The 12,413-nt window shown below is 37.8% G+C and overlaps 1 protein-coding gene across 1 annotated transcript in view; it reads left to right on the top strand.

Annotated features, from left to right (window-relative positions):
* MCM9 (minichromosome maintenance 9 homologous recombination repair factor) overlaps positions 1–12,413 on the top strand; it is a 187,699-nt gene that overhangs the window by 135,431 nt on the left and 39,855 nt on the right. The window lies entirely within an intron of this gene.

The following is a 12,413-nucleotide window of genomic DNA, read 5'->3' on the forward strand; positions in this document are numbered from 1 at the left end:
CCCAAAGTAACCAATAAATATAGACAAACACAACAAATTGACTACTAGTTATGACTAAGAATATATATTTTATTCTGTATATCTAGTCCATCTCCTCAGTCTTCTGTAGTCCTGATTGATCATTGTATTGATCTAAGTTCTTAAGACTCATTCATTTTATTTTACTGTAGTAATTGTATAAGTTGTTCTTGTTCTCCTCATTTCAATCTGCATCCCTTTCTGGAAATCTGGATTTCTCTGAATCTGCCCCTTTCATCACTTCTTAAAGCATAGTTATAACACATTACATTTATATGTTATAATTTTTAAAATTAAGTTTTATTTTATTTTTAATTCTAAGTTCTCTCCCTTCTCCAGCCATTGAGAAGTCAGGAAAAACAAAACAAATATACGTAGTCATACATAATTTCCTCTGTTAGCCATGTCCAAAAAGAAAAGAAAATATGTTTCAATCTGTGCTCTGATCTGTCAGCTCTCTATCTGGGAGCAGATAGCATGTTTCATCATGAGTCCTTTGGAATTGTAGTTGATCATTGTATCAAAGTCAATTATCTTTAAAATACTGTTGTTATTGCATAAATTGCTTCCCTCGTTCTTATCACTTAACTGTGCATACAAGTCTTCTCTGTTTTTCCTGAAACCATCCCCTTCATCGTTTCTTTTTTTGTTTGTTTGTTTGTTTTTAGGCAATTGGTGTTAAGTGACTTGCCCAGGGTCACACAGCTAGTAAGTGTCAAGTGTTTGGTCTGAGGCCGGATTTGAACTCAAGTCCTCCTGACTTCAGGGCTGGTGCTCTATCCACTGCACCACTTAGCTGCCCCCTCCTTCATCATTTCTTATAACATAATAGTATTCTATCGTATCATATACTATAATTTATTCATCTATTCCCCAGCTGATGAACACCCAGTTTGTTTCCAGTTGCTTACTACGACAGAAAATGCTGCGATAAATATTTTTATGTATTTGTGTCTGTTCCCTCTTCCTTTCATCTCTTTGGGGTATACGTCTAGTAGTATCCAGTGTCACTGTGTCAGAGGATATTCCCAGTTTAGTCACTTTGGTTGTATAATCAATCAATCAACAAGTATTTATTAAGCACTTAATATGTTCTAGGCCCTGTGCCAAGCGCTGAGTATACAAAGAAAAAGCAAACTAGGGGCAGCTAGGTGGCGAAGTGGCTAGAGAGCTCTGGCCTTGGAATTAGGAGGACCTGAGTTCAAATCTGACACTTGACACTTACTAGCTATGTGACCTTGGGCAAATCATTTAACCCCGATTGCCTCTACCAAAAAGTGGGGGGGGGGAGAAAAAAGAAAAAGAAAACTAATCTATACCATCAAAGAGCTCATGTTCAAATGGGGGAGACAACTTATGCACAAATAGGTACAAACCTGATAATACCACAAAGGTGGAAGGTAACTAGAGGAGAAGACAGAAGCAGCTGGGGGGATGAGGAAAGCCTTCCTACAGAATAGTTCCAAATGGCTTTCCAGAATAATTGGATCAGGTATAGCTATTCCAACAGTACACTAGTTTGCCTGTCCTCCCACAGCCCCTCCAATAATCGCCATTTGTCTCTTTTGTCATCTTTGCCTATGTGCTAGGATGAGGTAGAATGAAAGTTTCACTGCCATTATCATTGAGAGGCAGTGGGGTATAATGGAGAAAGAACCATCCTTAGAGCCAAGAAGCCCTGAGTTCACGTCCTACCTCTGACACATCTTGGAAGCCTTAATAGTCACTAAACCCCTCAATGTTCTAGATAACTCTCTAGGACTCTAAGTACAAGATATAACCTGCATTGGTAGATGGAGTTTCCTTAGCCTGGAGTTCCCTATACCAATTATATCACAAATCTAGAGTCTTTGTCCCTGTCTTATTCTTCTCTTGTGAGTAGTGATTTGAATCATTTCTTCCTTTGGTTATTGATAACTTACGCTTCTTTATTTGAGAACAGTTTGTTCCTATCCCTTGACCATTTTTCCACAAGGGAATGTCATTTAGTCTCATGTATTTGTATCAGTTCCTTGCATATATTAGCTATCCACTTGTATCAGAGGAATTTGCTGCTTCCCTTCATATATATTCTGACTGGACTGGATGTTGAGTGTTTTGTGCAAAACCTTTTCAATTTTGTGTAATCAAAGTGGTTCATTTTATCTTTTCCAATCACTTCTGACCTTTGTTAATTTAAGAATTCTCACCCTAGGTGGGACTTACTCTCCTCTTGTACGCCCATTCAGATTGCTTATGCTGCAGTACCACTATTGACGCCAAACGTTAACGTGCCAGACACACAACTTGTAACACTCTTATCTAGTAAATTCCAGAATGGAAAGAAGTTTGTTCTCAGGACATTATAATCAGACCAAGTCTTAAACAAATTCAGTTCAGTGAATACTTATTGACTCTCTAGAGCCTTGTTGTGGTTATTGGTATCTTTAAAAAGCCTCTTAAGATGCATAAAAGAATAATATTTATGTCACCATGGTTACGATGAATTTTTTTATTTAAAATTTTTTTTAAATTATTAATTATATGATGAACTTTCAACAAGTCTCCATGGTGTACGTGGCACGTTGTGGCCTAGGGAGAAAAGCAATGAGCTCCAAGACCTGTGGGACAAGTCTTGGTTTTGCCACTTGTTGGTTGTTTTGCTTCAGTTGAATAACTTAGCCCTTCCCAGCCACAGTTTCCCCTCTCTACCATGGGCATAATGACGCTTTTGCCCAGTTGCTTCACAAGTTATGATGGGGATCGAATGAGATAATGTTGCATTGAAGTCCGTACACAAATAAATGAATGACAAGGCATTTATTAAGTATTTACTGAATGGCCAGCACTGTGCTAAGCGCTGGGGATACGAAAGGACAAGAAAAACACATAAAGGGGAATTAGGAAGGGGACAGGCACAGTGTGGACAGGGGGTGGGGGGAGATGACAAGCATAGCAGCATCGTTTGGAAATGGCCAAGAAATGATGAAAAGACCTGATTCCAGCCAAAGTACAGCAGAAGCTCACCCAGCAGAGCCCAGCGTCCCAGGGCAGAGTCCATTGTTCACTGGGAGGAGAATGAGAAGGATGAGGAAGTTCAACAGAGTGCAGGTGAGGTTGGAATGTGGGCAGGAAGTATAAGGGATATGTAAGATAAAGGGTGCATGACAAGGGATATTGTTGTTGTTGTTGTTGTCGTTGTTCAGTCACATCTGACTCTTTGTGACTGTGTCTGGGATTTTCTTGGCAAAGATACTGGAGTGGTTTGCCATTTCCTACTCCAGCGGATCCCAGGGTCACACAGCTAGAGAGTGTCTGAGGCCAGATTTGAATTCAGGTCTTTCTGACTCCAGGCCCAGTGCTCTATCCACTGAACCACCTAGCTGCCCAATAATGAATGGCTTGTCTTTTTTTTTTTTAACCTCCTTTAAATATTACCTAATTTTGATTTTTCAAATTATTCAAGAAATAAGTGTAAGATGGCTCTGTCTGCCTTAATGTTCCATTTTAACAACACTTGGGATCCTGTGGTGTCCTTCAAATTCACTAATAGTCATATTTGCAAAAATTACTTTCTAGTCTGTTCTTAATGATAAAAGGGCCAACACTCCCCTTTGCCTGAGACAATCCTGAGCCAATGACAAGCATCCAGTATTGTCTATAAGGCCTTTATTTCTATTGGAATGCAAGAATGTGAACCATAAATCTACAAATCACTTTTTCTTGTCCTAATATTATAATTTAATTTTCATTAAAACCTTAGAAATGATAGGATCTGTATTCAGTTCCCTCCTACCTTGGTTTCTAAGCTCTTTAGTTAACAGTGCTTCCAATGTAATCTAAAGCATGGTCCATCAGTGAGGGCAGATATCTTTAACAAAGAGATAACAAAATTTTATATAATTCTGTTGTTAGAAGGAATCTTAGAGTCCAACACCCTCATTTTATAGCTAAATAAACTGAGATCCAGAAAGATTGCAACTTTCCCAGGATCACATAGCTAGTGAGGAAGATAGCTAGAACTGGATCCCAGGGTTCTTGACTCTTAGTTGAATGCTTTTCACATTACATCGTACTCTGATGGCTTCCTTTCTTTATGACTTTTAAATAAGATTGCTCAGAGCTGTCACCATCACTAAGCAGCAAAATAAATAAAATATAGCTAATGAATGTCTCCTTGAAAGAAAAAAAACTAGAATTCTTGCATTTAGTAAAAATCAACAAATGAACCTCTTTCTAAGCCACTCTGCCAGAGACAAGGATGGGAAGAGTCCTTCAGGTTTTTCTTATCCTGCCCTTTGTGTTTCCAATTTCAAATGTTTTTGAGGAAGAGGGTGTACATTGTCCCCGTTACAATTGAACTTCAGCCTATTTCTAAGAGATTACTGAGACATTAAGGAGGAAGGCTTCATAAGCTAAGGAACAAACCAAGAAACCAGAGACTCTAGTTTGGAAGACTCAATTGCAAGGATATATTAGCCATATCAGAGTATTGAATATAGTAATTATGCACCACCAAAAGTATGAAACTGAAGATGTACAATTAATTATGTGCCTTGCAGAATACAATAATGCCCTTTCTTGAAAGCTTAGAGAGAAACAGCATCTCTGTAGCTCCCAAATAATCGTAAAGGCATAGGCCTAAAGAGGATGCAAGTGGCTTTGGCTTCCAGCTCTGCTGGAGGTCTTTTTACTTTTTAACATTAACAGTGGTAAAGTGAGCCTTATCCAAAATTTTTGCCTGAAGAGCCAGAAATTACACAGTGCTGGGATAATTTGCTGAGCTTCATTTGCTGTAGTCTCACATAACATAAGAGAGTAGTGTCAGGATAGTGGACCTTGATGTTCATGGTACCCATCCATCCCCACACTTTTTTTGTCCTACTTTGCTCTTAATCTGGCTGATGCTGTGAGTGAGTAGAGGAACATGTATCCTCACCCTCTCTCCAAGATGGAAATTTCACAATTTATTCATTATTCATTCATTTAATTAACATTTATCAAGAGGATACTGTGTACAGTGCTTTGTTCCAGGAACTGGAAGATACAAAATATCAATATGTTCCCTGCCTTCGTGTAGCTTGCAGTATGGTAGAACATAAGACACAAAGACAGATAATGATAATATACAATATTACATTTTAAATGCCTTTGAGAACTGTAAAATAAAGTGCTTTGTGAAGTCCAAAGGGGAAGGTCACTAGTAACCTAGGGATCATGGAAGATTTTATGAAGGGGATGACATTTGAGTTGGATTTTTAAAAAATAAATAGGAACTTAACAAATGAAAAGGGGAAAGGAGTATATTTTAGGCTTAGGGAACAGTGTGAGCAAAAGCATGGAGATGGGAGAGTATATTTTTGTTCTCAAGTCAAAGAGTAATTCCGTTTGTATGAGTATTCCACTATTCCATGATTTGTAGCAATACAGCATCACCAGAAGAGTATTGATTTTTAAGAGACTGACCTTTGTTTTAGAGAGAAGCTGAAAGTGATTTAAAAGTACTGTGCAGATTCTCAAATGTGATCTAGCCTACTTTTTTTCTTCCCTTTCACTTTTGGATACAATTAATTATCCGTCTTCAGTATCTGTCCAAGATATAGATACTGAGCAGCTCTGGTGAGATACCCATCCAGACTGTCAGAATCTGAGCGATACTTAGCCCCCAGAAAGTCCTTGAATCTTAGCCATGGTGAAATTCAGGGTCTTTATAGACCAATCATTTTACAACATTCTTTATTTTTCTTATCTGCTTAAGGACATAAATAATATCATGCATCTCTCTTCTTTATTCCCTGATTGTAAGAACATTTTGGGTAATTTGCACTACTCAAAAAGAAAGAAGGTAGAACAAAACTTCCAGTTGTTTAAGGGGGGAAAATAATAAATTAAACACCTTCATATCAACCAAAACAATTTAGAGATCTTGATGATATCTTTTGTATTTGTTCTTTAATTGCTACATACAAAAGGCATGTCCATAATCTCCTTTACTTCCATGACACTGCATTCTCATCTTATTTGTCATACCTCTCAAAATTATGGAAGCGTTAGCAGATCTGAGTTCTGCCATCAACCTTGCAAAGTTAACCAACATCATATAAGTGTTCAAGATAGGAATGATTCCATTCAATAAGCATTTACTAAGCATCTACTATGTGTAAGGTACCGTATAAGTTACTGGATTGACAAAGAAAAAACATCAATTTCTGCCTTCAAGGAGCATATATTCTTCTGAGAGGATGGTTGATAGCTTCAGAGTGGATGGGAACAGGCAGAGCCAAAGAAGCATTTTACAGATGCCCTGAAGAACAGCTTCAAAAACCAAGGCAAAACATGGGAGTAGCTAGAAAAGAGCAACAGAAGAGTTACTGACCTGGTGAGAAGTTCCTGAGAAATCAAATGATTTTTCCTCAGTTAAGTTATTGAGCTGACTGGGCGGTGAAACTAGGAAGGAACGGTAGACTTTCTATACAATGGCTATGAACCCAACCCAAAGACTAAAACTTTATGTGGAGGAAGCAGTGTTTGCTTCAGCTGCACAATCAACATTATCACTATCAATGGTGGACAGTGAAACAAATGAGACCTATGTATATGTAAGGCATGCTCTGAAGCTACTTATCCAAACCCCTGCTCACATCAGCATTGCTGCCGTTTTCTTCTCTTGGCATCCTAGGTGTAACCCGAAGGGGTTTGGGGTTTTTTCCTGGTACTATAACTCAAAAGTTCCTCCCCCCAAAAAAAAAGCCCCTACCAGTATGCTTCCCACTGTGATTATCAGTTGTTATCATTTAGTCAACTAGATTTAATTAGCTTTTGGAAAAAGGTCTTTACTCGGGGCAGCTAGGTGGCACAGTGGATAGATCTCCGGCCTTGGAGTCAGGAGGACCTGAGTTCAAATCTGGCCTCAGACACATAATATTCACTAGCTGTGTGACCCTGGGCAAGTCACTTAACGCCATTGCCTCATCAAAAGAAAAAAAAAAGAAGAAAGAAAGGAAAAAGGTCTTTACTAAGATGGTGTAGTATGGGATAGGCAAGAGGGGAAGGAAATGAGCATTTGTGTAGTATTTACTATGTACTAGGTATTCTGCTAAGCATCATCTTATCCTTTATATAGTACTCACTATGTGCCAGGCAGGAGCAACAAGGTGGTGCTATAGACAGAGTGCCTGGCCTGGAGTCAGGAAGACTTATCTTCCCGAATTCAAATCTGGCCTCAGACATTTACTAGCTGTATGCCCATGGGCAAGTCACATAGCCCTGTTTGCCTCAGTTTCCTCATCTATAAAATGAGCTGGAGAAGGAAATGCTAAGCCACTCCAGTATCTTTGTCAAGTTAATCCCAGTGGGGTCAAGAAGAGTCAGATATAGGGGCAGCTAGGTGACACAGTGGATAGAGCATTGGCCCTGGATTCAGGAGGACCTGAGTTCAAATGTGGCCTCAGACACATAACACTTACTAGTTGTGTGACTCTGGGCAAGTCACTTAACCCCATTGCCTAAACAAAACAAAACAAACAAAAAAAAAAAAAAAGAAAAGAAGAGTCAGACATGGCTGAAATGACTGAACAGCACAACATGTGCCAGGCACTGTGCTAAATGCTTTGCAAATATTTTCTCATTTGATCCTCGTAACAACCCTATTAAGTAGGTACTGATATTATCCCCATTTTACAGTTGAGGAAACTGAGGCAAACTGAGAGTAAATGATTTACTCAGAGTCACATATCTGGTTAAGTTTCTGAGTCTGGATTTGAATTAGGGTCTTCCTGATTTCAGACCCAGTGCTCTATTCATTGTGCCACCTAGCTGCCGATAAGAAGAGTTGATACAAAGTGCCTTGCCCTCCAAAGTTTGTGACACACCCTCACAAGTATGATTGGTTGGTGTGGTTGTGTCCTTTATTCTCTAAGAGGACTGAAATGACATCACTACTTTGGAGTCAAGTACAGTGTGTCTGACTATGGCTGATCAGACCAATACAAGCTTGGAAGGCTCTACAGGTTGGGCACAAATAGTCCACATAAACATTTGGAGTATACAGTTATGCCTTTCACATCGTAGGGATTGGGGGTTCAGTGCTCCTGCAATCTGGAAAATCCATGTAAAATTTTTTTGGCTCTCCATATCAGAGAAGAAGTCTGAATTATTATGGTATTAAAAGATAAGATATGATGATATTATATCATACTATATGTATATTTTATACATTTCTGAGTTTCTAAACTTTTTCTGTGTCATCTGCTGGCCTTTGTGTGTCATCTGTGGCTTTGTAAAACTCCTAAAAAATTCCCATTTAATTTCTTATGCCAACCTGTGATGTGATATGTCAAAACCATGATGGGGAAAATAGCAATGTGGAAGGGATAATTGTATGTAGGATCCAAAGGGAAGTAGGCTCAAGTTTAGTGAGTATGTGGAACAAGGGAGTAATTACATTATCCTAAAAATCCTTTTGCTAAAGTCTTCAAGATAATCCCTTTAGGTAACTTTTCTATTGGGTCTTATGTAGAGCCTTGAATCTGACCTTTAGTTCTGATACAAATACTGCCATCCTCTGTTCCTGGGATGCTTCAAGAATGGCAATAGAAAAAGAAAGTCCTCTCAAGTTTACAAGGTACTTCCTCAATCTGGGGGTGGGGGAGGAAACTGAGACCAGAGTATAGGGCTTTGTACCCTCCCCCCTCCTTCTCTGAGATTTAGCTTGAATGTTCTTTTTTCTTTATTTGCTCAAATCTCCTTGGGCCCAAACTGCAATGATATTTTATAGATGATCCACAGAATGTGACCAAGTTTCCTTAGACAATGCAAACACATTTCCTATGCCATGTCATACCAGTGCATCAAGGACTTTTTCACAGTCTTCGATTGACTGATTGATTGATTGAATGGGACATGTTGACACTTATTTTTTAAAATGCAAATAGTATTTTATTTTTTCTAATTACATATAAAGATAATTTTCGAGGTTCATTTTTTATAAGATTTTAAATTCCAAATTTTTCTCCCTCCCTCCTTCCCCTCCCCCTTCCCCAAGACAACAAACAAGCTGATATGGGTTATACATGTGCAGTCATTTGACACTTGTTTTAACTAGTGGGGAGTTGACTAAATTTTTTTCTTAGTCATCCTCCATCCTTACATATAGTTGATGTGGGTGAGCATCACAATACTAGAAGATAATCAGAGTTATAAGCAAAAACTGGGCAGAAATGGCATTCATGTAATAATCAAAAGTGGCAATATGTCATTCAGATAATTATAGATGTGAAGATATGGCCTTAGACTGCTCTGAGACTAGGGATAGTGTTGCTTTCTACAATGTTTCTTGTTCAACATAATGTCATAAACAGTCTATCTAAAAATCTCTCCTTACTAATTTTTCCTTCTCTATGGACTATAAAATTCATCTTAGGCAATAATTAAAGTTTAAAAATCTCTTTGGTAAATTGTACTAACTCTTAAATTCATTTTCTTATTTCTTTTGAAAATGTGTTATTATGAATACAATTGCAATATTTATGATAAACACCAGTTACTCAATAGTGAAACTATATATGGGTTAAATTTCCAACCAAAACTCCAAAATCTGAACCATTTGTGTCTTAATGGGTTAGGGAGAGAAAGAAGAAAGGAAAAAAAAGAACAGTTCTACCCATATCTAATGCATCTTTGATCCCAGTAATGTCACCACTCCCTCCAAGAATGCAAATCATGACTCATCCACGCCTGCCCATCTGTGGAACTGTCATCCATGTACTCCAACAATCTGCCACAAGTGGTCAGCCAGTTTGGTGGGTCTTACTTGCATCACCTTGATATTATACAGATGCCAGTGGAGATTGTCCGTACCTTTTGTGCTTATGCCTAGCACAGTCCCTGGCATATGGTAAGTGCTTAATAAAGGCCTGTGATTGATTGTGGTTGATTGACCAGTCTTTTTTTCCCTTGGTGCCTTTCTTTGGTGGTATCTTTTATCCCACTTCTTCATATTTCCTCATTTGTAATGTGTTACAACCTCCTTAGACTCAATAGGTGCCTCTCCATTGCCGTTTGGATGATTCTCAACCACAGTTCTTGGGAAATAGTAGTATTTTGTGACTCACCCTCATACAAAATTCCTAGAAGAATATTGTTGTGAAAAAGCTTTTGTTTTAGTCAGAAGCTTGTGGTCTCTAAGAACTGTCAAGTTGCCCATTCTTCTCCTCCAGGTCACCTCCAGGACTACCTCATTGTTCACTCATTGTCTTTCCAAGATATATGTACCAGCCGACAAAGTGAACTCTTTTGAACAATTTTGAATCTTACTTAGGTGGGTTTGCAGTATTTTGGGGTTTGATAACAATCAACACAATATCCACAAACCAGAACATCTGGAAAGACATAGCACCTGTAGGGAATCCCTCTTCTTTCTGGTCTCTGCCCTGGATGTACTCCATGACAACGACAGAAATCTTTGGCTAGTATACAACTCCCTGTTTTACATTTTCCTTGATGTTAATAATCAACAATGAATAAAAATTTTATCTGTTACACCTCCAAGGAGTGTAGTATGATTCTGACGTGTATGGGAGGTGTACCACAAAAGTGCTTTTTTTTATATTCAACAAATAACAAGCACAGGGAGAACTAACATTCTCTGTCCCTTTCAGTCAATTGTGTAATTACAAAGATGTGGTCTGTTGTGGAATGCTATTATGCAAAAGTATGGCTACTCCTTTCTTATACTATCACCAAGAAAGCCTTCAATTAGTGTATATACTACTCCCCTAATAACTTTTATAAAAATGTCCAACCACTTGGAGGAGTTTGTGAGTAGGTTTAGGCACTGGGAGAAGGCCAAAAGTAGGGTTACAGATAGAAAACTAAGCATATAGCTTTTTGTATGTTAATCTCTAGTGCTTACTACAGTGCCTGGTACATAGTAAGCACTTAATAAATACGTTTTTCTTCATTCATCTATATCAGTTAATAGGTACTTATAGTCTTAATAATTTTTATTGGTAATTATAAGGACTTGAATTTCCCCCCACCCCTTTGGTACATTCTCATTCAGATAACTGGAGAATCTCTCTCTTGATGTCCTGCAAACTGTATTACCTATACCACAGTTTTTTGTGTATACTAGATCTAGTTTAATTGCTTTTCCCATCTTTGTTTTCTTTAGTGCCATTTCCACTTCTTCAGGCAGCACATCTGGAAATGTGATGTTAGAATCCAAATATTGTGGCTCTGATGGTCTTGTCTTAGTAAAAACAGTTTGTTCCAAATACCTTTGCAGATCTTTTCCATTTTTAATGTTTATTATCTTTCCAGTTCCATCCTTACATACCCTTGGGATGATTTTGTTTAGTTGGATCTCTTGCAAACTTTCTGCAAACTCACTTTTCCCTCTACTGCTTCTCACTGTTTTATGAGGTGGTATTGCTCATAAACTTTCACCATCTTTCTTCCTAAAATTTCGCAAACAAGTTTATATTTTAAAGTGATATTGCCTCAACCTCTATTTCACTTCCTTTGGCAAAGAGATTGTATTTGTTGGCTAAGGGTGTTTCTAGGCTTTTTGTTCTCCTTATGATGACAATTTATTTAAATCACTTAAACCCCCTTTGGAAATTATTCTAATCAATGTTGATATTCTCCCTCTATTTCAAATTTTTGGTGTCAACAGTTTGTATACCGTATCTTTTTCTCATATTCATTCTTTCTACTAGTTTTGTATTCTTTTTATTGTTATTCTAAGAAATGTTTTTAACTGTAATTTGTAGCTATATTCAGGAATTTACACATATCAGTAATGTAATTTCATGTTAAAATATGATCAGTTTCATTTTTTGTGATGTTATTTGATGCTTACAATATGTGACTCTTCCAATCCTTTTCCTAATAAAAGTATTAATGATATGTATGAGTGAAGTTTTTGTATAACGTAAAAGTTTCTGACATTCCTTAAGCCTGGTCTATATTTTCTAGCACATCTTTCACCATCTAAACCTATTCTCAGTCCCTTGCAATATGGCCTCATCCCCTCCACTAAAGTGAAACTATTTTCCCTAGTTGCCAAGGATCACTTAATTGCTCAGTTCAATGATCTTTTGTCAGTCCTCATTCTTTATGACATCTCTGCAGCTTTTGTCACTGTTGACCAAATCCTCTTCCTGGACAACTCTCTCTTTTCTTGCCTTCCATGAAATTCCTTTCTCTTGAATCTCCTATTGCCTATTTATAATTACTTCTGTCTTCTTTGCTATTCCTCCATCATCCTCTTCCTATTACTCAGTGTAGCTTTTCCTTGAACTCTTTTACTGTCTTTCTCTGTGCTCTCTCTCCTGTAATCTCCTCAGCTCCCATGGTTCAGTTATCCTTTCTATGTAGATAACTATCAGATCTATATATCTAGCCCTAATTTT

The sequence above is a fragment of the Phascolarctos cinereus genome, unplaced genomic scaffold (genome assembly GCF_003287225.1).
Source record: "Phascolarctos cinereus isolate Bilbo 61053 unplaced genomic scaffold, phaCin_HiC Scaffold_5;HRSCAF=322, whole genome shotgun sequence".
Taxonomy (NCBI): domain Eukaryota; kingdom Metazoa; phylum Chordata; class Mammalia; order Diprotodontia; family Phascolarctidae; genus Phascolarctos; species Phascolarctos cinereus.